Source organism: Antechinus flavipes, chromosome 1 (assembly GCF_016432865.1).
Source record: "Antechinus flavipes isolate AdamAnt ecotype Samford, QLD, Australia chromosome 1, AdamAnt_v2, whole genome shotgun sequence".
Lineage (NCBI taxonomy): Eukaryota > Metazoa > Chordata > Mammalia > Dasyuromorphia > Dasyuridae > Antechinus > Antechinus flavipes.
In genome coordinates, this window is record NC_067398.1 from 210,320,168 (window position 1) to 210,347,794 (window position 27,627).

General features: G+C 34.1%; 1 protein-coding gene and 1 pseudogene across 2 annotated transcripts in view; both read left to right on the forward strand.

Annotated features, from left to right (window-relative positions):
* EPB41L4B (erythrocyte membrane protein band 4.1 like 4B) overlaps window positions 1-27,627 on the forward strand; it is a 259,404-nt gene that overhangs the window by 67,778 nt on the left and 163,999 nt on the right. The window lies entirely within an intron of this gene.
* Window positions 10,929-24,770, forward strand: LOC127545938 (PRELI domain containing protein 3B-like; annotated as a pseudogene).

Below are 27,627 nucleotides of genomic sequence, written 5' to 3' on the forward strand. Positions count from 1 at the left end.
GTTAAATTCAGTCCAGCAGGAAATAAATTATTTTAATCCTTTTCTTTTTTCTTCTCTTCAGCCATCATATATGACAATCTCTTCAGAATTGCATTGTGGGCTGACAGTTCCTCATAGACTTCATAGAATTCTCTTTGTAATGTTTCTTCACAAAATAACAGCTGACAGTTCTAACAAAAAAGAAGTTTCTTGTCACCTTTTTTGTCTTTTCCAGAGATTGCTCATAGATCAGAGTTAACACATACAAACACAAACTCAGTCTCTCTCCTTTCTCTCTCTCAAATCATAGAGGCATCTCCTAACAAGGTATTTACAATTGTTACTCCAAATTACATTCTAACCTGCTCCCCTCCCCCTGAAAACATTCCATAGTGTCCTTAGAGATATAGTAATAATATCTATAATCATCTCTGTGAAAAAGCTTAGTGAAACAGGTATTACAATTACAATTGTCTTTTTTTTTTCTTTTATGTTAGGTTTTTTGGCCATTTCCAAATCATGCTTCATAATATGGTTCCAGCTCTTTAATCCCTTCCTATCAGGTCCTGAATTCTGACCCAGGACTCTAGGGCAAACTTTATTTAGCGTTTTTTTTGCCCAAGAACCTATCCTCTCCTTATTGTTTCCAAACAATGATACTACATGCATATTCATCTCTTCCTCAGCTTTCTATCTCTCTCTCTACCTCTCTCATTAGATTCTAAACTTATTAAGTGCAGGGACTGTTACTTATATCAGTGTCCCCATCACTTAGCAGTGGGCATGGCTTATAGTGCTTCATAAATAATTTTTAATTCATTCATTTGTTATGCATAGTAAGAAATTGGTATATACATATTCCTGAGCCCTTTCCAGTCATTACTGTTTCGTTGTTGTTGTTCTCTGTAATATTATATATTATTATCTGGTCTTTGCAAAGAGAAAGGAGAGCACAGTGCTGTGGATAAATCAGCCTTGACTCCCTAAGTCAAGGAGAGCTGGGTTCTAGTACTTCTTAACTGTATAACTATAAGCAAGTTAACCTCTCAGTTTCCCAGACAAACATTTAAGACTGTATTACAAATAGCTGCCAAGTTAATGATCTGTGTGGATGGAAAATGTTTTAGCATCAAATGTTACTTGTCACTTGTTACTCATTACAAATATCAGTTGGTGACATGGGGGTGGAGGGTGGAGTAGAGACCTCCGTTATACTTATGAAATCACAGGTCTCTACCCTGTGATATACTCCCCCACATCACTAATTATCATTTGTAACAAGCTATAATTTTATCATATTGTATTATTTCTTTTTCATTCATGATATTTCTAAGTTAACAAACTATTGTTATATAATGTTCTTACTTCATTTTGAACAAAAATATTTTTGTTCAATCATGTCCAACTCTTTATAACCTCATTTGGGATTTTCTTGACAAAGATACTGGAGTGGTTTGTCATTTCCTCTCCAGATTAAGAAAAATTTACATTTACAGATGAGGAAACTGAGGCAAATAGCATTAAGTGACTTGCCCAAGATCACTGAGCTAGTAAGTATCTCAGGCTAGATTTGAACTTAGGAAGACTCCAGGCCCAGTGCTCTATCCTTTATACCACCTAGCTGCTATGGCCTATGCTAATTCATTTTGTGGAAAGTTAGGGACAGTGGTATAGTCTATACTGTTATTAGAATCTCTTTATCTTGGGCTACTTTTCAGAGTTAAATCTAACCCTGAGCTGTTAAAATGTATTTAAGTTTACTGGAGCAAAGAGATTAGTTGGGAATTTCTCTTTGTTTTTATTGCAGGCAGTGCTTTACTAAGTGTAGGATTATGCATTCCTGAAAGAGGCACTAAAAATCAAAATGAATTAACTAAAATATGATTTTTCTCATTGAAACAACATAATAATAGGGAGTTTTGTTCCTGATTAAGGATTCACAGCTTTTTTTTCCTTCTTTTAAGGGGGATGGTTACAGTTTAGATTTTTATGGAAGGGATAAATAATACATTTAAGCAGTTATTTCAGTGGAGAATAGATTCAAAAGACCAGCAATATTTGCTCTGGAGAAGGGGAAGACTTAGTTGGAACAAGTCATCCAATTTCAAATATTTGAAGGGTTGTCATGTGGAAACCTTTGCTTTCTATGGCTTGAGAGGCAGTAATTAGGAGCAAAAGGGTTCAAATATAGAATAAATTCTTATTCAGGTCAAGTCTGGGTTTTATACCTCTGAGGCCCCTTCCAACTAGAAGATTCTATGATCAATTAAGCACAGCGACACACAAAGTAATTGTAGAATTCTCTACTTTACATGATAGGATCATGATCTCTCCAAAAGTTGTTTTGAATATCAAATAAGATATTATATTGTAAAATACTTGGTAAACAACAGAGTTGCTTTTATCAGTGTCAGCTGTTATTATCTTGCCCAAGACTCTGATCCTTGTAATTTTTGTCCTGTTTTTATTTTGATAAATCAAAGTTCCTTATGTTCGGGATACTTTTAAAAAAAAATAATTCTGAAATTTATTATTTGGTGTATATAGACAAGGTAGAGAAGGTGTTGTTTTGTTGTTGTTGTTTAGGCAATCAGGACTAAGTGACTTATCCAGTCACAGCAATAGTAAATATCTGAGGTCAAATTTGAATCTATCCTCCTAACTCCAGAGCCAGTCACTGTTCCACTGCTGCCCTGAAGGTTTTTTCCAAGCAGAAAAAATTGAAAGTGAATATTAAAAAATAATAATAATAAAATTGACCAAAAATCGTGGTGTTGTAGATTTATGATTATATACTTTTTTTAGCATATTGAGAAGTTTTGTACATTTAATCATCCTTGTAGTTCTGGGGAAAAAAAAGTTTTAATTATTAGAGATACCACTGCTCTAGTGGTTGTGACTTGTTGTGGAATGTCAGCAGTTTTCAAACTTTTTTTACACTTTTAAATTACTGACTCCCTACCTCACCTCCAGCCAAGGATTTTTGTTTAGAGATGATAGATATCAACAGTTATCATATTAGAAATTAAAGTGGATAATTTTTTAAAATAACATTTATTAAAGATATTAAGTTATTGTAATATAATAATAAACTCATTACATATTAAATAAATTAGTTATTTTTCATTACAAAAGAATTTCCTAAAGAAAATAAAGTGAAAAAATAAAAAATTTAAACAAAAATAAAATTTAGAAGAATGGTGTTATTTTTAAAGATATTTTTGCAAATCCCTTTAATATCTGGCATAACAAAACATAATACTACTGTTGCATTTAGTCTGCTTTGTTTGATGTATATGAAGAAAACCAAGCCTCACATAGATAGATAGTTGGAAAAGGGAGAAGTATTTTAATAAGAAGATAGCATTTTAGTTTCATTGTGAAAATAGTTTTGACCTAGTAGACCCTCTAGCTGGATCTTGGGGATGCTGGGTCACACTCTGAGAAATGCTACTGTAGATATCTGTGAACAGATATTTTAAAATGGTTCAACTTTTCTCTAATATTATTTTTCAACATAGTTGTAATTTAAATTGAACTTTTTCTTACAAAGTATTTTAAAATTACTAGAAAAAGAATAAAGATAAGGTTTGACTAAATATTTTATATGCAGTTATAATTATGTGACCCAGAAAAGCTCCTAATCTTCCTATCCCAGAGGAAATCAAGACTACCATAGGATTAGGCCTTCCAATCTAGTTTTCCCAGTTCAGGGAATAGGAAACAAAGTCTATTCAAAAGAAAAGTTAAATGGTTTCTCTGTTTTCCCTTGAAATATTCTCTTGCATTTGAATTTCAATATGAAATTTCAGTATAAAAATGGGATATAACAAAAGGGAAAAATTCTGTCACCATATGGAAGAAATGATGTCTGGTGGACATAAATAAAATAAAATAAAAATAAATTTAAAAAATAACTAACAAGAATGTCAACCAAGATAATTGACAGGAAGTGAATTAATCATGTAGTGAGAGTATGGGACAACTAGTGGGGAAGCCTGCATGCATGAGTAAGTGTCTAGGAAACCTCTCTGCATGTTGAACTGAAATTTATGGAAAAATGTGGATGAGAGTCCAACAGATGAAAAGGCATGGATGAATTCTTTCTTTATTCCCCTACTCCCCATTTTCTTCCATTCTCCTATTACCTTGTGTCTATACTGGGATTAGTGTGAAAGATCCCATGAAGTAGTTACATCATTCAGTTTTACACATTTGTCAAAATAATTATATATAAAATTTGGTAATTGGTCCCAGCCCAATGGAAGTGTGCAGTGTGGATTCAGGATTCATTATTCACATTAATTGAGACTCATTTGTCTTATCTTTTGTATATAATTTCACACATACACATTACCTCTCCTTATAGAATGGAAACTCTTTGAGCACAGGGATTGTTTAATTTTTGTCTTTTTTTCTCTAGAACCTTACACAGTGCCTGGAATACAAGTGTTTACTGACTGCTTGTTAATATTTAGATTATTTAGAGAGGATGCCAACATGTAAGAAATGATCAAACTATTGAAGTTTTTGATTTAACAAAGTTCCTGGAATAAGTAGGAAAATTGGAAATCTAAAGAAATAGTGTATCTTAAAAGCGTTCAACATTTTTAAATAAAATTATATTTTAAAATCACATTACAAAGCATCTCAATGAATGACAAATAAAATTTTGACTGTGGGACACATCACATGAGAATAGTGTGATATACTAGTACTCAAAAAATCAATAAACATTTATTAATAAGCAAACAATTATGTACCTACAAGGTATAGAGAAGATACATGGAAATAATCAGTAGAGGGAATAGAATTAAGAGATTGGAAATTAGAAAAGCTTCTCATGGAAGGTGGGATTTTTACTGGAAGCAATGGAAACCAAAAAAAGATGAAAAAGGAAAGTAAGTCTAGGCATGAAGACAAGAGTCAGGAAATGCTGGGAACAGCAAGGGGGACTTTGTCTCTGGATTACAGATCACTGGACTGGGAGTAGTCAGAAGACAATGAAGTATTTGCTATTTGCTATATGAGTTTAGTCAAGAGCTCTTCTGTATCTTCTGGCTTCATTATTTTCTTTTGTGGATCATTGGGTCTCACCTCAGAAAGAGTGTGATTTCATAATTCTTCCCCATCCCTCTGTATAGTGAAGCATAGTGAATCTCTCTGGGACATAACCAGTTGATAAAATTGTATATTTTTTCTAGACCAATAATATCAGCATTATAACATAGTTCTTATTAGAAATTTCACATGCAATTTCTTAAGTTGATATTGAACTTTGAGGATTTGCATATTTTACAATTCAATTATTTCTTTCTCTGCCATCTAAAATTATTGCCCCATATAAGAATATGGTCATTACAATTACATAAAATAGCCACAGTTATCCACAAACCCCGTTTGTCATGTTGACTTTAAGATATTAAAATCTCATCAAATGCTAAAAATAAATTAAACACTTAGCTGATATTTGTTGAAGGTGTAAAGTTTTAAGAAAATCACAACTCTTGTAGTCATGTACTCTCATAGAAATTATTGAGATTTGATCAGTTTTGTAATGGTAATATGGTGATAAAAAGATTAAATAAAAGGAACATTGGAGTAGCATTGTATATACCAGGATACTATAATCCTGTTTTAGAATATAGGAATTGAAGGGGAAAACATTGTATAGAGGGCATTTGGATATGGATCAATGGAAGGAGGAAAGGAGAAAGGATATTTTGTTAGGAATATTTTATAATTCACCCAGCCAGAAGGAAGAAGTGGACAGTGAGCTCCAAATAGATCATGGAACTTTCACAGAAGTAAGATATCTTATTGATGGAGGGCTTAAACTGTGTGGACATTTACTAGTGCAATCTTTTTTGCTTTTTTAAAGCATTGAACTTCAAATTAAAGAACTTAACTGAAAAACTGGCTCTGCTTCTTGTTATCTATTGTGACTAGAATTACTGATGAAATTTTTTTATACTTTTTTAGAGAAGGGAGGAATCTTTCTAGACAAATAAATCATCAGCTTTGGCTAAGAATTATTGGGATAAGCCAGGTCTGGTGTTGGTAGTAGTTTCTCATTCTCATCAGTTAACTGATCAAAACTCAAGCTATTTTTTCCTAGCTGAGTCTGAAAAGAAGACTGCTTCTCCAGATGAGAGAAGCCAAGATTTTTAGGGAAGGTGATGAAACTAATCACTTAATATTCATTAAGGTTAGAAGTGAGCATTTGGAATGATGGCAGTCCTGCTCAATAGCCTAACATAATATCACACCACAACTACTATTAGTTACCCATTTCATTCCATTCTTTCCAGTCTAAAGACCTTTTTCCTTTGTGGAGAAAACAGAAGCAAGGTAAGAATTAAGCAGTTTAGAACTGACTGTGTTATCCATTGTAATCATGTCTCAATCACCAGCAATAAATAGCCTCTTCATTTATTAATCTTTCATTTTCCAAAATAGAGCTAAAGAGCTTTTTAAAAAAAATCAAAATAAAATACCCTTTTTATTCTCCTTAGCTCTGTTCATCATTCTTAAGTCATGCTAGGTTTTTATTTTTTGACAGACTATTCTTAATTTAAAAAAATTTAATATACATTAATTTTTTTGTTTACATACCCATAGATATTTCCCCTTGTCTCTTTTTCTACCATTATTACGCTGAACTCTTCTTTGAAACACCACCAAAAAATTAGTCTGACACAGTGTCTGTATCTAACAATATGTAACCCATTCCATGTGCCATGTTCCCATTTGTATCTTTTTTTTTTTTTTTTTTTTTTTTTTTTTTTTTTTTTTTTTTTTTACAAAAAATAGGGTTGTTGTTTTTTTGTTTGTTTGTTTGTTTGTTTTTTTGCTGGGTTTTGTATTCATACTCCAGATTGAATATTTTCTTATTACAAAGAAAAGAAAAAACATCTGCTTCAAAAATTTTACACTTCCTCTTCTGTTTCATTTTATCTTCCATTTTTCCATTCCTTGGCATTCAGCATCAGTATCTCTTGGTTCTTCTTATTTCTTTATTCATCACTTTATAAAACATAAATCAGTTTCAGCATTTCTATGAATTCCTCTTATCCGTCATTTCTTACTGTATAATATCATTCTATTACATTCATATATCATAGCTTTTTAAAAACCATTTCTAATTAGTGAGCACCCATTTGGTTTCCTATTCTTTTTTACTACAAAGAATGATATTTGTGAATCTTTTGGAATATATTGGACATTTATTTCTGCTTTTAACTTTCTTGAAGCATATGGACAAGCATATAGACAGATTTGTCACTTTTCTTGCTAATTTTAAATTAAAATCCATAACATGATAGTACCAACATTGCCTTGTTTGCCTTGTGTTCTTCTGAATTTCCTTCTGCTATCTTCTGTGTATTTAAAAATGTTTTTTGACATTCCTTTCTTTTTTTGTTTTTGTATCACTATCTCCAACCCCTTCTTCTTCCCTGTCAACACTATCCCACTTTCTGATCTCCCCCACAGTAAATAAAAGACCTTCTTCATAATAGAAATATAGGCAGGAACACAAATGTGTATTATAATGGTAATTTCTGAAGTTGTTTGTCTCACTGTGTATTTACCTACATTCTATTTCTCTCTCTATCAAGAGATGGAGCTGGCATCATTGGTTTTTCTGGAACTGTGATTCTTGTCATTACATTGATCAGAGTTCTTAAGTATTTAGTTTTCATTTATAGTTTGATCATTGCATAAATGTGATTCTATTCACTCAACTTTGCATTATTTTATACAAAATTTTCCTTGATTTCTCTGAATTTAACCCTTTCATAATTTCTCATAGTACATTCCATTATCTTATTATGCCATAGTTTGTTCAGACATTATACAATATATGGACACTTCCTTTGTTTTCATTCTTCCTTTCCTCTCAAAAAATTTCTGTTATAAATATTGTATATATTGATATTTACTTTTTGTATGTATGATTCCTTTAATTTTTTTCCTTATACTTTCAGATCATAAACTTAGGGTATGCACAAATTAATAACTTTGGGATATAGTTCTTAAATCACTTTTTAGAATTGTTGGACCAATGTAAATTGTCCAGTATGTGCTTGCTCCCCCACGGCACTTCTTAACATTTGCTGGTGCTTGTAAAATGGAATTTTATAGTAATTTTAACTGCATTTCTTTTGTAATTAAGAATTTGAGATTTTTTTTTTTAAATACGGACTTTTTTTTAATACTGTTGCTGATAGCTTGGATTTATTCCCTTGACAACTACCATTATCTGTCTTTTTATTGTGTATCTTTTGGAAAATGGCTCTTGTTTTCATATATTTGTATAAATTTCTTATTTGTCTTGATTTTCAGACAGTTATCAGATAAACTTGCTGATAATATTTCAATTAACTATTTTCCATTCAAATTGCATTGCTTTTTTTTTTTTTTTTTTTTGGTACAAAACTTTTCAAATTATGTCATTAGAATTGACCATTTTATTCATTCTGATTATTCCTTGTTTAGTCAAGAATTATCCTACATAGTTAAGAAAAGTATCTCCCAGGGGCAATTACATGGCGAAATGGATAGAGCACTGGCCCTAAAGTTAGGAGGATTGGAGTTAAAATTTGGCTTTAGACATTTAATATTCCTTAGCTTGTGTGACCCTGGGCAAGTCACTTAACCCCAATTGCTTCAGCAAAAAGAAAGAAAGAAAGAGAAAGAAAGAAAGAAATCTTTCTCCAGTCATCTCTATTTTGTTTATGATATGAATTTTTCTATTTAGGTTGCACATCCATTTAGAGCTTATTCTAATATATAATATGTGTTGTTAGAACTAAGCATTTCTCCTAGATAAGTTCCCAGTTTTTCCCATTGGTTTTTGCCATATAGTAAGTTGTTACCTAGAGTTTGTTTTGTTTATTGAACATGATGCTATTTTTATTTCTATTTTTTAAAAGAACTACTTGTAGGATCTACTTGTAGTTGTAAGCGTATTCTCTTCTGGATGTACCTCTTTTATAATATTTCACAGAAATTGTTTGGTATTTTCTTATGTTTACTTATATTTTCAGCATCTTTGGGATTTGAGATTTTGTGCTTGTGTCTTTTTCTACTCTTAGATGCACTGAATAGGTTTTATTTGGCCCTGCCTTCTCTGAAAGCTGAACATCAATGATAAGTTATATTGGGTGGCTGGTATTAGGCTCACCATCTCGTTTAATCCCTAGCTTCTATTTTTTATAAAAATTAGAATATTCTATTCTATTTGTCCTCTATGTGTTACTTGGCTCTTGTTTTTTTTTTTTCTTTTTGCATTATCTTGGTTTTTACCCTTTGTTGTTGCTTTAAAAAGACTATTGGGATGTTTGAAATCCCATTGTCTTGGAGACTAATACACAGCTCCCACTCCAGCTCTCAATTGCCCCAGTGCTCAGAGGAGTAGCTGCCAAGTGCTATTCCTTGTGTAATAACCAATGGGAGCTAGATCTATTCTATCACAAAGTCTTTTGATAAGACAAGGCCAGCCTTTGGCTTCAGAACCTGGTTATAGGACTTGAGTGTCCTACATTATCTTTGCAAAGAGCCTTGGTTTCTGAATTGCCTGTTCAGAATTCTTAAAGCTTTGAGTTCTGTTTCTGAGAGCTGCTAGCTTCCTTCCCACTGCTTTCCCTGGTTTTCTAAAATCCAGATTTTGCTTCTAAAGTAGTCACTGGCTTGTGATGCTCCTGTTGGGAATGCTGACTGTTTTAATATCTATTTGTATGAATTCCCGTGGTCTCCTCTTCCTTCTCCACTTCTGCTAGCTCTTGTCTGTTAGAGTTCATTCATTTTAGTTTTTCTAGTATGACTTTCTCCCTCATTTCATTCTCTCTTTCACTGTTTATCAGTTTACCTGGCATTGACTCTTTTGACCATCTTCCAGCATCTTGTGGCTATTAATTGTGTGTGCAACCCTGGGCTTTTTTCAGAGGATTTTTTGGAATACATTTTAGATATTTACTGGATTTGAGAGAGCTAGGTTTTTTATACAGTCTTTCACACCATTATATTAAATAGAAACACTATAATTTTAAGTTCATAGTGCCTATTTGGACCCTCTTCAGAATTACATTTTTTGTCCATTCCCCCATTGGAGCAATTTTTCAAACTATATTCAAAGATAGTTTTCAACATTTACCCTTGCAAAACCTTGTGTTTCAGATTTTCTTCTTCCCCCTTCTCCTAGACCGCAAGTAATCCAATATAGGTTAAACATGTACAATTCTTCTAAACATATTTCCACATTTATCATGCTGCCAAGAAAAATAAGATCAAAGAGGAAAAACAACAACAACAAAAAGAGTGAAAATACTATGTTGTGATCCACATTCAGTTTCCATAGTCCTCTCTCTGGTGCATTTGGCTCTCTCCATCATAAGTCTATTGGAATTGGCCTGAATCACCTCATTGTTAAAAAGAGCCATGTCCATAACATTTAATCATTGTATAATCTTCTTGTTGCCATGTATAACAATCTCCAGGTTTTATTCAGTGAGCATCAGTTCATGTAAGTCTTTTCAGTCCTTTCTGAAATCAGCCTTCTGATCATTTCTTATAAAACAATAATATTCCATTTTATTCATATACCATCCACTCAGTTTCATCAGACCCATTTTTACCTTTCTAAAAAATCCAAGTACCAAGTTTATTTTATTTTGAATTTTTTTATTAAGTATAGGCTTACTATAACAGTTTATTATTGTGCTAGGTGGCCCCTTGGTGCACAGAGTGCCAGCCCTGAACTCAGAAAAACTCATCATCCTGAGTTCCAATCTAGACTTGTATACTTAAGTAGCTGTGGGACCTTGACAAGTCATTTAACCCTGTTTGCCTTAGTTTCCTCATTTGTAAAATGAGCTGGAGAAGGAAATGGTGAACCACTTTAGTATCTTCACCAAGAAAACTCCAAATGGGCATGTAAAGAGTAAGACATGAAGACCAACATGCGGCTGCAAGGTAAATCTTACTTCTTTCTGATTCCTTGTATGTGCCTGAATAATGGCTGGGAGAACATGCATAGATGGGAAATCTTTGTCTTTTGATCTGTGGTTAGGCCCTGTATGCTATGTACCATACCCCCTAGCTGCCCCACAAATAGCAGTACCAGATGCTTTACTATAAAGCAGTAATCATCAAAAAAAATTTGTGCTCTTTTTTAATAACAGAAATGATTATCGATGGAAAAATTAGACAAACAAGACACAAAAGAGGCAAGTCTGTGTGTGACCATTGTCACTAGACCTCTGTTGAAAATTTAGTTTGCCTATTCTTTCCCACATCACCATCCCTGCACGCCTCTGTTTGCTTTGTAGTTTAGAAAATGACTCTTGCCTTCTTTCTCCTGGATGCACCTCAGAAGAGCAGTGTGGGATGCTGTCAGCAAAGTATATGGCTCCACAAGTGATGACCCCACATCAACATTAGTGTAGCTTCTTTAGGGAGGTGAGGCAGGGCCATTGGCCTGTTTCTGTTGTTTGTCAATGTCTATTGTTTCATTAAACTCTTTTTGCAATCTTTGAAGATATTTGGATCCTGAAGGGGCATGTTTCTCCTCCCCCTAACACTTCATCAGTGTTTAGTATTTTAATTAATTTAATTATTAATACATTAATAAGTATTACACTTTCCAATTACCCAAATACCCTTTTTCTTTCTTATACCTTTCCATACCTTTTCTTTCCTATATTTTCGTGTTGGAGTTTCTACTGAGTTCTATTCTTTTCTTGAGGAATGTTTAAAAACTCTGTTTTATTAAAGGTCATGAGGACTTTCTAAGTCCACACTGAGACTTAAGACTTGTTTTTCCAGTTTGTTCATGCTAGACCCTGACCTGTAATCTGTATTTCTCAGAAGTATTGACAAACCAGAATCCTGCCACTTTTTCATAGTTATCAGAACTGCTGCTAGTGTTCCAGTTTCCTCTTTGCTGGAATCTTATTTGCAAAGTTACACTATACATAATGGAAGATGCTTCTCAGGTGGAACTAGTCCTTGCCACTGTCACTAGTTTCTATTTAACCTGTATGGCCTCATTCCTCAATACATACATAAGTAAATCACAAAAGTCATAAGATTTAAAACTTGGAAGGATCCCAAGGAATTACCCAATGCAACCTCTTCATCTTATGCATGAGGAAACTAAAATTAAGAGAAACATGTAAGTGGCAAATCTGGAATTTGAATCTTGGTCTTTTGATTCCAAATCCCTAGATTTGGAGTACTAATTCCTTCTTATACTGCCTCCCTATAATAAATATGTAGATGTTTCTTTTATCTTATATGTTGATGATTGATATTTATTATCATATTACATAGCTTTAAGAGTCAAATGTGTATTAAAAGGAGCAATTTGAATTGTCAGTTGAAAAATGATTTACTCTGAAGTGCTTCTCCCTATAGGGTCAGGGAGAAAGTATATTTTATCTGTAATCTATGTAGAGCCTGTGGGGAAGTTCCGGGAGAGAGGAGGTAAAGTGAAACTCTCTTCATCAGAATTATCTTAGATGTTAGTTGTACACAAACATTATAAAAAACATTTGATAATGAATTTGAAAGAAGCTGAAAGGATGTTTACTCTGATAACTGAAAGGATGTGAGGGGAGAGAACTACCTTTGTTTTCTAAGGGGCTGAATTTAACTCTTACCTTGAGAGATAAAAAAAGACTAAAGAGATTTTAATCAGTATTGGAGTGTGATCTGAATGGTTTCTGTACAAGTGAAAAGGAGTCATTTATTATATTGAAAATTTGAGACAATTCTAGCTATGAACTTTTTTAGAGCCTAAATATTATAAATACTGTTTGATATCTTTGCTTTATAATTGTTTTTGTTTGTTAATCAATTGTGTTTTAATATTTGCTTAAACATTTAAAATAAGAGTAATAACCTTTGGGAATTGTTTTTCTTCAGTTCATTAAGTCCTTGATAGATTTGGGTGGTGCTTGAGTAATTAATGAGCAAGATTGTATTAAAGAAAAAGAAAACACTTTTGGATTTCTTTAGAGCTTGGGATGATCAAATAAATGAGGAACAAGTGAAGTGGTGGGCTTAAAAGTGACACAAAAATAAGAAAGTGATTTGACTCCTCATTAAACATGGCTACGATCTGAGTTACATACTTAATTTCTAGGCAGATAACTTTGAGTAGTAATTTGAGGGAATTTTTAAAAATTTACAAAATTGGAATAATAAAAGATAGACAATCTCTTGAGTCCCAAATATCAGGGATGTGGCTTACTTTCATCTTATGAGGAAGGAATGTTTGAAATCAAACCCCCAAAATCCCTTACTTTGTTTCTGTTTTGAGCTCCTGTGTTCACAAGGGAAGATCATGTTTACTTATCAGATAATCAACTCCAAATCTTCTACCAACTTTTTGCAACCAAATTTGTTGAGATGTAAGACATCTTTATATGAAAACTAATATTGTCTTTCCTGAAGTCACACAAGACCTCCTGGCCCCAGATGCCATCAATGTTAAAATGATATCTACTGTTAATTCTTTTTTTCTTTGAGCACTGAGAGTATCTCCAGTTAGAGGACCATGAACTTTTGTATAACACCAGGGCCATTCTCTCTGCCTTATTATCTCTTTCTCGTAGAGATGGATGTGTAGTCTGTTCTACTTTCCCAATATCAGAATATCTCCTTATTTTCCCATACTCAGAAAATTTTTGCCCAGAAAGTCTTCCTAGCCAGTTGGCAAATTAAAGTTTAGTCAAGCATGTCACTAGCCAATAAAATTTCATAAGTCTGATGTTCTTTTTAAAAAAGCATAAGGAGAATGTCTTTAGGCGGACTTCCGGTTAAGATGGCGGAGAGGAGGCTCACAGTTGCATAAGCTCCGCGCTTTCTCTCACTATCCACTTCATTACAAGCCTCTGAATTAATGCTTGACTGAAAAAAACCCACATATAGTTACCAAGAGAAGCCATCCTTGAGATCCGCCAAGAAAGGTCTGTCTTTACTGGAGGGCTGGGGCGGCTTTAGATCGGGCACAGGCTGAGGGCAGCGGCAGTGAGAGCACGGGAGCAGACTGGAGAGGGGGTGGAGAGTGATCGTAGCCGTTTCTGCGGGGAGAGCTTCGCTACAGGTTTGGATAATTTCCTCCGGCAGCAAGTCAACAGCCCAGCAGAAAAGCTAAAAACACCGGGGCTGAAGAATACAACCGCAAACAGCTGAAGTCTCTCAGGACCTGCCCCCCCCCCTTCCCCCCCCTCAGTGACTCAGCACGCTCTGGGATCTCAGAGCGCAGGCGCAGCACAGTCCTGCTAGTGCCTCACTGCTGCCACCTGCAGTCTGTAGAGGAAGCTCGATAACACACCCAGCCCCTCCCCCAAAGAAAGACTCCAGTTTTTTTCTGTTTTTCTTTGGTAGTTTGTCTCTGATTAATAGACAGAATGAGCAAGAAGCTGAAGAGGACTTTAACCCTTGACAGCTTCTATACAGATAGAGAGCAGACTCTAAATCCTGAGGAGACTAAAAACAGGCAGTCCCCAGGTGATTCCCCAAAGGAGGAGATCGGCTGTTCCTCAGCACAGATGAACCTCATAGAAGTGATTAAAAAGGCTCTCACAAGGGAGCTAGAAGAAAAATGGGAAAAGAGTCTGGAGAAAGTTAAAGAGAGAGTGGATAAAGAAGTAAAATCCTTGAAAAATAGGATTAGTGAACTGGAAACAGAAAACAGCTCTCTAAAAAACAAAATTGGCGAAATGGAAAAAAATTCCACAGAACAAAAGAACTCAATTGGACAATTAGAGAAAGATTTTAAAAAAGTGAGTGAAGAGAATACTTCACTGAAAATCAGAATTGAACAAGTGGAATTGAATGACTCGAGGAGACAAGAAGAATCAGTCAAGCAAATCCAAAAAAATCAAACAATGGAGAAAAATGTGAAATACCTTCTGGGGAAGACAACAGACCTGGAAAACAGATCCAGGAGAGACAATCTGAGAATCATTGGACTCCCAGAAAAACATGATGAAAAAAAAAGCCTGGACACTGTCTTCCAGGAAATTATCAAAGAGAACTGCCCAGAAGTCATAGGAACAGAGGAAAAAATAAACATTGAAAGGATTCATCGATCACCCACTGAAAGGGATCCTAAAATCAAAACACCAAGGAATATAGTGGCCAAATGCCAGAACCCTCAGGTGAAAGAAAAAATATTGCAAGCGGCTAGAAAAACCCAATTCAAGTATCAAGGAGCCACAATAAGGATCACCCAGGATCTGGCAGCATCCACATTAAAAGATCGAAGGGCCTGGAATATGATATTCCGAAAAGCTAAGGAACTTGGTATGCAACCAAAAATAACTTACCCAGCGAGAATGAGCATCTTTTTCCAGGGAAGAAGATGGACATTCAACGAAGTAAGCGAATTTCATCTATTTCTGATGAAAAAACCAGAACTTAACAAAAAGTTTGATCTACAAATATAGAACTCAAGAGAAATCTAAAAAGGTAAAGATTAATCTTGGGAACTATATTTTGACTATATAGATGTATAAAGAATACATGTATACCTTGTTCTAGAAATTGATGTGGAAAGGACATTGTACCAGAAAAAGGGTAAAGTGGGGGTAGTACATCTCATGAAGAGGCATAGGAAACCTATTATATCTGAGAGAAAGAATGGAGGGGGATGAATATAGTGGGTATCTTACTGCCTTCAGAATTGGCTTTAAGTGAAAAATCTTAAGACATATTCAATCTATGGTGAAACTTCTCCCATCTCATTGAAAAGTGAGAAGGGAAAAGTGGAAAGGGAAGGAATAAGCTAAGCGGAAGGGAATACGGGAACTGGGAGGGAAAGGGGTAAGATAGGGGGAGGAACTCTAAGGAGGGGGGAGGGATACTAAAAAGGGAGGGCTGTGAGAAGCAAGGGGTGCTCACAAGCTTAATACTTGGAAGGGGGGGAAAGGGGAAAGAAGGGAGGAAAGCATAAACCGGGGTTAACAAGATGGCAAGTAATACAGAATTGGTCATTCTAACCATAAACGTGAACGGGGTAAACTCCCCCATAAAGAGGAAGCGGTTAGCAGAATGGATTAAAAGCCAGAATCCTACAATATGTTGTTTACAGGAAACACACCTGAAGCGGGGAGATACATGCAGGTTAAAGGTAAAAGGTTGGAGCAAAATCTACTATGCTTCAGGTGAAGTCAAAAAAGCAGGGGTAGCCATCCTGATCTCAGATCAAGCTAAAGCAAAAATTGACCTAATTAAAAGAGATAAGGAAGGACACTATATCTTGCTAAAGGGTAGCATGGATAATGAAGCACTATCTATATTAAACATATATGCACCAAGTGGGGTAGCATCTAAATTCTTAAAAGAGAAACTAAGAGAGCTGCAAGAAGAAATAGACAGTAAAACTATAATAGTGGGAGATCTTAACCTTGCACTCTCAGAATTAGATAAATCAAACCAGAAAATAAATAAGAAAGAAGTCAAAGAGGTAAATAGAATACTAGAAAAGCTAGATATGATAGATCTCTGGAGAAAATGTAATGGAGACAGAAAGGAATACACTTTCTTTTCAGCAGTTCATGGAACCTATACAAAAATTGACCATATATTAGGACATAAAAACCTCAAACTCAAATGTAGTAAGGCAGAAATAGTAAATGCATCCTTTTCAGACCACGATGCAATGAAAATTACATTCAACAAAAAAGCAGGGGAAGTAGACCAAAAAATAATTGGAAACTAAATAATCTCATACTAAAGAATGATTGGGTAAAACAGCAAATCATAGACATAATTAATAACTTCACCCAAGAAAACGATAATAATGAGACATCATACCAAAATGTATGGGATGCAGCCAAAGCGGTAATAAGGGGAAATTTCATATCTCTAGAGGCCTATTTGTATAAAATAGAGAAAGAGAAGGTCAATGAATTGGGTTTGCAATTAAAAATGCTAGAAAAGGAACAAATTAAAAACCCCCAGTCAAACACTAAACTTGAAATTCTAAAAGTAAAAGGTGAGATCAATAAAATTGAAAGTAAAAAAACTATTGAATTGATTAATAAAACTAAGAGTTGGTTCTATGAAAAAACCAACAAAATAGACAAACCCTTAGTAAATCTGATTAAAAAAAGGAAAGAGGAAAATCAAATTGTTAGTCTTAAAAATGAAAAGGGAGAACTCACCACTAACGAAGAGGAAATTAGAGCAATAATTAGGAGTTACTTTGCCCAACTTTATGCCAATAAATTCGACAACTTAAATGAAATAGAAAAATACCTCCAAAAATACAGCTTGCCCAAACTAACAGAGGAAGAAGTAAATATCCTAAACAGTCCCATCTCAGAAAAAGAAATAGAACAAACTATCAATCAACTCCCTAAGAAAAAATCCCCAGGACCAGATGGATTTACATGTGAATTCTACCAAACATTTAAAGAACAATTAACTCCAATGTTATATAAACTATTTGAAAAAATAGGGATTGAAGGAGTCCTACCAAACTCCTTTTATGACACAGATATGGTACTGATACCTAAACCAGGTAGGCTGAAAACAGAGAAAGAAAATTATAGACCAATCTCCCTAATGAATATTGATGCTAAAATCTTAAATAAAATATTAGCAAAAAGATTACAGAAAATTGTCACCAGGATAATACACTATGACCAAGTAGGATTTATACCAGGAATGCAGGGCTGGTTCAATATTAGGAAAACTATTAACATAATTGACTATATCAATAACCAAACAAACAAAAACCACATGATCATCTCAATAGATGCAGAAAAAGCATTTGATAAAATCCAACATCCATTCCTAATAAAAACACTTGAGAGCATAGGAATAAATGGACTTTTCCTTAAAATAGTCAGGAGCATATATTTAAAACCATCAGTAAGCATCATATGCAATGGGGAAAAACTGGAACCTTTCCCAGTAAGATCTGGAGTGAAGCAAGGTTGCCCACTATCACCATTATTATTTAATATCGTATTAGAAACACTAGCCTCGGCAATAAGAGTCGAGAAAGATATAAAAGGAATTAGAGTAGGCAATGAGGAAACCAAACTATCACTCTTTGCAGATGATATGATGGTATACCTAGAGAACCCCAGAGATTCTACCAAAAAGCTATTGGAAATAATTCATAATTTTAGCAAAGTAGCTGGCTACAAAATAAATCCCCATAAATCCTCAGCATTTTTATACATCACCAACAAAACCCAACAGCAAGAGATACAAAGAGAAATTCCATTCAGAATAACTGTTGATACCATAAAATATTTGGGAATCTATCTACCAAAGGAAAGTCAGGAATTATATGAGCAAAATTATAAAAAAGTCTCCACACAAATAAAGTCAGACTTAAATAATTGGAAAAATATTAAGTGCTCTTGGATCGGCCGAGCGAACATAATAAAGATGACAATACTCCCTAAACTAATCTATTTATTTAGTGCTATACCAATCAGACTTCCAAGAAAATATTTTATTGATCTAGAAAAAATAACAACAAAATTCATATGGAACAATAAAAAGTCGAGAATCTCAAGGGAATTAATGAAAAAAAAATCAAATGAAGGTGGCCTAGCTGTACCTGATCTAAAATTATATTATAAAGCAGCAGTCACCAAAACCATTTGGTATTGGCTAAGAAATAGATTAGTGGATCAGTGGAAAAGGCTAGGCTCACAAGACAGAATAGTCAACTATAGCAATCTAGTGTTTGACAAACCCAAAGCCCCTAACTTCTGGGAAAAGAATTCATTATTTGATAAAAACTGCTGGGATAATTGGAAATTAGTATGGCAGAAATTAGGCATGGACCCACACTTAACACCATATACCAAGATAAGATCAAAATGGGTCTATGACCTAGGCATAAAGAACGAGACTATAAATAAATTAGAGGAACATAGAATAGTTTATCTCTCAGACTTGTGGAGGAGAAAGAAATTTGTGACCAAAGATGAACTAGAGACCATTACTGATCACAGAATAGAAAATTTCGATTACATCAAATTAAAAAGCCTTTGTACAAATAAAACTAATGCAAACAAGATTAGAAGGGAAGCGACAAACTGGGAAAACATTTTCACAGTTAAAGGTTCTGATAAAGGCCTCATTTCCAAAATATATAGAGAACTGACTCAAATTTATAAGAAATCAAGCCATTCTCCAATTGATAAATGGTCAAAGGATATGAACAGACAATTTTCAGAGGATGAGATTGAAACTATTACCACTCATATGAAAGAGTGTTCCAAATCATTATTGATCAGAGAAATGCAAATTAAGACAACTCTGAGATACCACTACACACCTGTCAGATTGGCTAAGATGACAGGAAAAAATAATGATGAATGTTGGAGGGGATGCGGGAAAACTGGGACACTAATGCATTGTTGGTGGAGTTGTGAACGAATCCAACCATTCTGGAGAGCAATCTGGAATTATGCCCAAAAAATTATCAAAATGTGCATATCCTTTGATCCAGCAGTGTTTCTATTGGGCTTATATCCCAAAGAAATACTAAAGAAGGGAAAGGGACCTGTATGTGCCAAAATGTTTGTAGCAGCCCTGTTTGTAGTGGCTAGAAACTGGAAAATGAATGGATGCCCATCAATTGGAGAATGGCTGGGTAAATTGTGGTATATGAATGTTATGGAATATTATTGTTCTGTAAGAAATGACCAGCAGGATGAATACAGAGAGGCTTGGAGAGACCTACATGAACTGATGCTAAGTGAAATGAGCAGAACCAGGAGATCACTATACACTTCGACAACGATATTGTATGAGGACATATTGTGATGGAAGTGGATTTCTTTGACAAAGAGACCTGAGTTTCAATTGATAAATGACGGACAAAAGCAGCTACACCCAAAGAAAGAACACTGGGAAACGAATGTGAACTATCTGCATTTTTGTTTCTCTTCCCGGATTATTTATACCTTCTGAATCCAATTCTCCCTATGCAACAAGAGAACTGTTCGGTTCTGCAAACATATATTGTATCTAGGATATACTGCAACATATCCAACATATAAAGGACTGCTTGCCATCTAGGGGAGGGGGTGGAGGGAGGGAGGGGAAAAAAAATCGGAACAGAAATGAGTGTAATATAATGTAATTATTAAATAAAAAAATTTAAAAAAAAAAAAATAAAAATAAAAAAGCATAAAAAAATCTTTGGGGGATGTATTTGAGAAAAGAAGAGTTGAGGTGTTTCTTTAATTACACTAGATTATGGTTGTCCTTTTGAGTTGTAGCATGTATCTCAATTTGATAAAAAATATTTACTGTTCAATAAAGAAACAGATGTTATATATTTATTTGTAAGAAAATTAGTAGATTCATCCACCCATTAACTTTCACTAGAGTCCTATCTCTTTTGTAAAAAAAAGAAAAATTCCGTACCATATGTGTTTATTAGCATCTTTAAGTAACTTAATGATAACCATTATCATCATGCTAAGTGTCAGCTTGGGGGTCAGATTCAAGAGTAGCATTATTGGAAAACTTTATTCTACTCCTCAAACTAAGCATTTTTAAAAAAAAAATTTATTAAGTCTTAGTAGTCTTTTAAAAATAATATTTTATTTTCCCCCAATTTCATGTTAAAACAATTCTTAACTTTTTTTAAAGTTTGGAATTCCAAATTCTTTCCCTCCTTACTAACCTCTTCTCCTCCCTCTCTGAGATGGTAAGCAACCTGATTCATGTCATACATGTACAGTGATATAAAACATTTCCAAATTAGTCATTTTCTACAAGAAGACTCAAAAAATGAAAAAAAATAAAGAGTATGCTTTGGTCTGTATTCAGACAGTATCAGTTCTTGCTCTGGAGGCGAAGTGCATGTTTCATAATGAGTCCTGTGGGATTGTCTTAGATCATTGTATTACTGAGAATAGCTATTCTTTCACATTTTTTGGTTGTACAATATTGCTTTGACTGTGTGCAATGCTCTCCTAATTGTACTTACTTCACTTTGCATCCATTCATGTAAGTTTTTCTATGTTTTTCTAAAATTATCTTGCTTATCATTTCTTACAGCACAGTAAGTACTGTACCCATATGCCACAATTTGTTTAGCTTCAGTTTATGGGCATCCCCTTCATTTCCAATCTTAGCCACCACAAAAAGAGCTGCTATAAATATTTTTGTACAAGTTGGTCCTTTTCCCTTTTTTCCTGCTTTCTCACTCCTCCCCATCCTCCTTCCTTCCCTCCTTCTTCTCTCCTTTCCTCAGTTTACAGCTCCACTAACAATTCTTTGGTCTTTTAGAATTCTTTCTGTGTGCTTTGGATCTTCTTTTCTATCAACTAATTGAATTACATATTGAACTTTTCTGTTCTACAGTCTGGGCATGCCCAGAATATGTTGAGCCTGCTTCCACTGAGGAGGTAGTAGTGGAATGATCACTGGATTTGCAGTCAGGAGACTGAGTTTGAATGACACCTCCAATTCATATTAACTGTGTAACCTTGGGCAAGTAATTCATACCCTTCTCTGAATCTTTTTCTTTGTCTATAAAATCAGAATCCTAATACTTGTTTGACCTATCTTACCATTGTAAGAAAGTGCTTTGAGGTATTAATGTGTTACTGTATCATCATCTTCAGACTAGATAGAAACTATTGTAGTCTGGCACAATGGATTAGAACACTGGGCCTGGAGCCAGGAAGATCTGAGTTCAAATTCAGTTTCAGACATTTCCTCCTGAGCAAGTTACTTAACTTCTCTTTGCTTTAGTTTTCCAAAATATGAAACCAGATTAAAAAAAATATACTATTTCTCCTCAGTTTTTTCTATAAAACAAAGGGCTAGTTTAGCAAGTCTCTGTGGTTCTTTCAATCTCTATATCTATAAATTTAAATTATAGTCCCTATTAGACTTTTCCTAAACAAACAAACAAAAAAGACTAAGTTTATTTACCTTGCTTAAAATCTTAACCATAAACCATTTCGGCTAATTTGAGGAGCCTAGGTCTATGCATTTACCCCAAAAGGATCATTATCATAACCTATTTCATATAATTTGAACCCCATCCATATTTTTGTTGTTGTAATTAATATCCTCTATAGAGTTAGAGGGTATATCCACCCCTAAAGTCCTGGATGTCTAAACCTATTCATTTGCTTTAAAATTAAGCTTATTTCAATAATTTGTTTTTATGTGGAATCAGTGTTCCACAATATGCTACAGGTAGGAGTTGTGTTGAACAGTTGTGTTCAAATTCCATTCCTGGCTCTTATTTGCTGGGTGACCTCAGCCTAGTTACCTTGCCTCTCAGGACTTCAGTTTTCTCATCTATGTTTTGGGAATGATAATAGCTATAGTGTCTACCTCAAAAAGTTATTGTAAGGTTCAAGTGTAATTCTTTTATGCGTTTTTTTTTTCAAAATGTAATTAGAGTTTAGTAAAGTAGAATCTAGAGTCATCAAGGTGTAATGAGGTGTTCTCTATCCTTTAAATTTTGTTGTATTTGATCACATAGCTCATATTATGAATACATAATATTCATTTATCTAATTTTAATATAATATTTATATACAATATATTATTATACATATCTATTTGGAAATATTCTTTTTAGAAGTATTCTATGTACCTATGTAAGCAAATGAAGTCACTAAGAGAAATATTATATTGTTATTTTAATTAAAAGTTTGTTATTGTAGAAAAAATCAATTTCATGCCCTTTATTATTTACTTCATGTACTCCTATGAGAGCTTTAGAGGCTATGTTCTGCAACAGAAGCCATCATCAGCCCTTTCATGTCAGCTATAAGAATCTCATGCATGGTCCCTAAGAAATAATCAACATATTCCATTGCTATCCTTTCCATCCTTGCAGCTATTGTATATGCTAAAAGATTTAAAAATTATAAAGTTCCTCAAAGGAAATGACTTCTTTTAGGTGTCTTGATAGTAGACTAGTGCATCAACCTTTACAAATGTATTATTATAACTTTTACTTCTTTCATGAACATAGTTTACCGACTATATTTTTTTGTTGGTGACTGGGAAGAAGGGGCAATTGAATTCTGGAAATGATGGGCCATGGGTAAGCTTTAGGTCAATCTCCAGTGAAATTCTAAAATTATTAATAAACAATGAGAAAGAGATCTAGAGGAAGCAGAAAAGGTTCATTAAAGACGATGTTAAAGCAAACTAACCTCATTTCTTTTCTTGATAAAGTTACTAGATGAATGAGTCAAGAAGTACTGTAGACAGAATGTACCTCTATTTCAGGAAGTATTTTCTAAAAGTTTTCATAATATCCTTTAATTTTAGATTGTGAGCTCTTTGAGAGCAAGGACTATTTTTTGTCCCTCCTTTTTTTTTTTTTTTTTTTTAAATTTTTAGTGCCTGGCTCATTGTTATTTGAATTGAATTGAACAAGAAAGAAAATGGTACTTTAATTGATAGTAAAATAAATTAGTTGGTGGATTATCTATACCCCAAGAATATCGATTTATAAATTGATACCAGCCCTAAAAAGAAGACTTCAGTGAAATTAGATAGGGCTCTAGCACAGATTCTTTCCTGTCCAACATTTGATTGTTAATTACATGAAGATGAACACAGCTGACTCCATAATGTTTGAAAATGAGACAAGACCAGAAGAAAAAAAAAAAAGAATCAGGCTTCTGAAAAGATCTTTACAAGTTTCAGGGATAAGCAGAAATTTTAGAGACATAAGGTAGAGAATCCTTACTTATGTTATAATAACAATCAACAGAACAAATAAAAAATAGAGGAGGACCAAACTCCAAAGGTCTTATGATGGGGAAAGCCATCTGCATGCAGAGAGAAGACTATGGGAATTGAGTGTGGATCACAACATAATATTTTTACTGTTTTGTAGTTGTTTGCTTGCATTTTGTTTTCTTTCTCATTTTTTTCCCTTTTTGATCTGATTTTTCTTGTGCAGCATGATAACTGTGGAAATATGTATAGAAGATTTGCACATGTTTAATATATATTGGATTACTTGTTGTCTAAGGAGGGAAAAATTTGGAACACAAGGTTTTACAAAGGTGAATGTTGAAAATTATCCATGCATATATTTTAAAAATAAAAAGTTTTAATAAAAAAAAGATAAAGGAAAGTTAACCTTCAAGGAGCAGGATATTCTTTAAGAGGGAGGTCAGGGTTGCTGGCAAGTGGAAGAGGGGAGATGACATCTCTTTTTCCCGGGTGTTCCTTAGCACTGTCTAGACATTGTGCTGGTCAATGGCACCGGGAAGATTTGAGTGTCAGGGAACATTTTCAATTACCCTCTTAACAACAGCTACTGTGCAGAAATATCCAAATCCTATGTATCCAAGTGTGGTTGGAGTCAGAAGACATGTAGATCCCACTGAGAAATTGCCTAGCCAGAGACTTTTCAGGGAGGAATGCCTTCTGTTATAAAGTGGCTTATTGGTGTAGCAAGAGCCCAAACTTATGTGCAATTTTTAAATCCACTAATATTTCTTTTACAAATATAGTTTCAGTAGATCACACACCTCATCCTCAAGAACTAGTGAAGACCATTTTGATTCAAGAAGCTATAATCATTGTGAAAGGAGTGAATGTTAGCAGTTATCTAGAAGAATTGATGGAAAGCATAATATCTAATGCTAATAAAGGCCCATGAAGTAGTGGAGTAGGTAATTAAATGCTGAGATTGAAGAGCTAACTGCTTCAGCAAGAGTATGAAGACCCCTATGGCCACAGCAATGTTTGTTGAGAATTGGCCTTTTTTTATGAAATGTTAATAAGTCCACCAGGATGGTAACATAGTTGTTCATATTTGGTAATTAAGAGGCTTTCAATATGTGAGGTAGTCTAAATCTTGGAGAAAGGCTGCAACTTTTGGTGGAAAAAGAAAGACGGTACAGGGTTTCCCAATATATGAAATTAACTGGAATTAACCTCATCCCAAAATAACATGCATTTTCAGTTTTCCAATATGTGAAGATTTCAGAATATTTCAAATAGATACCTTGACTAGAGACTGGCATGCTGAATTTCTGTAACGTTGAATTTTATAGCATTTAATTTATGAGACTACCTGGTTTTGGACCAACTCCAAAATGAAGCAGAGCTACCTTTTTTAGCATGATTGCCCAAGCAGTGTTTTCATGTTGTAATAACTTTCTTTGGAAAGAAACAAAATATATTACTTGAAATTCAAATGCAAACCATTTATTTGTACAAAAGTAAATGGCTTTGAAAAACTATGGCATTCTCATTTGTTACTTAAGTGATATTTTTGTAGTGAACATTATCATTAAAATGATATGTCTCAATGTAAACCTGATTGCATTACATCACAGAGTAATCACACACTGTTTTGATTTGCCAAAATTTTTCTTTCTATATACTGAAGCGATTGAACCAGATGGCTTCTCAGGGCTCTTTCCACTCCTATATCCTCTGATTTCTATGATTTATGATCTCCCTGTACTTTATATTGGCTAGGCTACTTTTTTTCTATATTTTAAGGAATGCAATGAGAAATTGGAGTGAGTCTAGAGGAGGTAACTTGAAACTCTGTAATGAGCAAACAGGTTGTTAGCCTGGAAGAGACTTGTTGACACATAATTCATGCACCCCCTGAGAATGGCAGAGCTACATAAAATCTACATTCTGCTATAGAAGCCATCATCACCCTTTTCATGTCAGCTACAGTAATCTCACACATAGTCTCAAAGAAGAAATAATCACTCTGGGGAGGTTCAGCATTTGATGAAGGGCTCTTAAAGAGTAAGTAAATTGGTTTATGCTTTGTAGGTCTAAAGGGCAGAAGTAGGGCTAATGGGAGTGCTTCCAAAGAGGCAGATTTTGGTTCAGGACAAAGAAGAACTTTGTAATAACATTAGCAATTAAAAAATGGAATGAGCCACCTGTAGTGATTTTTTTTTCTTTAAATAAGAAGCTGGATGGCTATCAGAGTTGGAAAGAAGATAATTATTCGATGTCTTGTACTATTCATTCCCCTACCCAAACTGGATATTTTTTTTGTGCAATCATCTCTCTCCTCTCTAGTGTATTCTTTCCCCAGTTGCCAAAATAACCTTCTGGTAGCTTATATCTGATCTTGTCATTTTGACTTCTTTTTTTTTTTTTTAATTGTTCCTCACTGCCAATAGGATTTATTTTTCAATACCTTAGCTTGACATTTCAGACCTGCTACAATCTGGTTCCCACTTACTTGAGAGCAGCCTTATTTCATACTATTCTCCCTCACAAACTCTCTGATCCTGCCAAACTAAATTGCTGGCTATTTGCCAAACTTGGCATTCCAATGGGTATCCTTATGTACTAATATAAACAGTTCTACCCCCCATCCCCAACTACACACACAGAATGCCCTCTTGCTTCACGTCCACTATTAAGAATATTTGTCTTCCTTCAAAGGTCAAGTACTGCTGTTCTCAGAACCTTCGCTAATAACTCCAGTAGTTAGTGTTATCTCCTTCTTTAATTTTCCTAATATTATATTTATTCGTGCACATTCTAAATTCTCACCCACTCCCAAATAGAATTCAATTCTTTGAAGACTTAAGTTCTTTCATATCAGTCTTTGTGTATTTAAATCTATATATGTAGCCTTTCTTTATGATCTGTTTTTTCATTTTTTTATTTTGGCTAGGCAATCAGCATTAATTGATTGCCCAGTCACACAGCTAGTGTCAAATGTTTTAGGTTGCATTTAAACTTGGGTCCTTCTGACTCCAGAACTGATACTCTGTCTACTTGCCTTGCCACCCAGCTACCCATGACATTGTTGGTGTTTAAAATAATATTTATTGAATTGAATTGTAATCACTTTAGTGATTAGGGTTATTAATTCTCTTCCTTTTTTGCTGGAAGTTGCTCAGACAGCTGTCAACATGCTTATCTGTTGCCTTATGTTAGCTAATCAACATGGTGAACAGAGTGCTGGACCTCTGAGTTCAAATCTGGCCCCAAACACTTTATCTCGGGTGTAATAATAATGTACCTAAATGGATAATAATATATGGGTATAATGGGCATAATAATAATAGTACCTCAATCTCCCAGGGTTGTGGTAGAGGTCAAATTAATATTTATCAAACTAAGACATGTTGTTGTTCATTCCAATCATGTCTGACTCTTCCTGACCCTGTTTGGAGTTTTCTTGGCAAAGATACTGGGAGTTGTTTGTTGTTTTCCTTCTCAGCTCATTTTATATTTGAGAAAACTGAGGCAAAGAGAGTTGTTACTTGCTAATAAGTGTCTGAGGCCATATTTGAACCTAAATTTTCCTGATTCAAATTATATTTATGTATTTATATATAGATATGTATGTGCATATATATACACACACAGAGATTAAAGCATGTTATTTTATACTTTCTGTATTTTTTTGTTTTGTTTTGCTTTAGTCTTTATTTTCTTTCACAACATGACTAATATAATATGTTTCACATGCCAAATAACCTATATCAAATTGCTTATTATTTCAGGGAGGGGGAAGGTGAAGGAATGAGAAGGAAAAGTTGGAATTCAATTTTTAAAAAATGAATGTTAAAAATTGTCTTTACATATAACTGGAGGAAAAATAAAATATTTTAAAAATGGAAAAAATAAATGCTTGTTCCCTTTCTCTGTTCTCTTATGTTATACAGA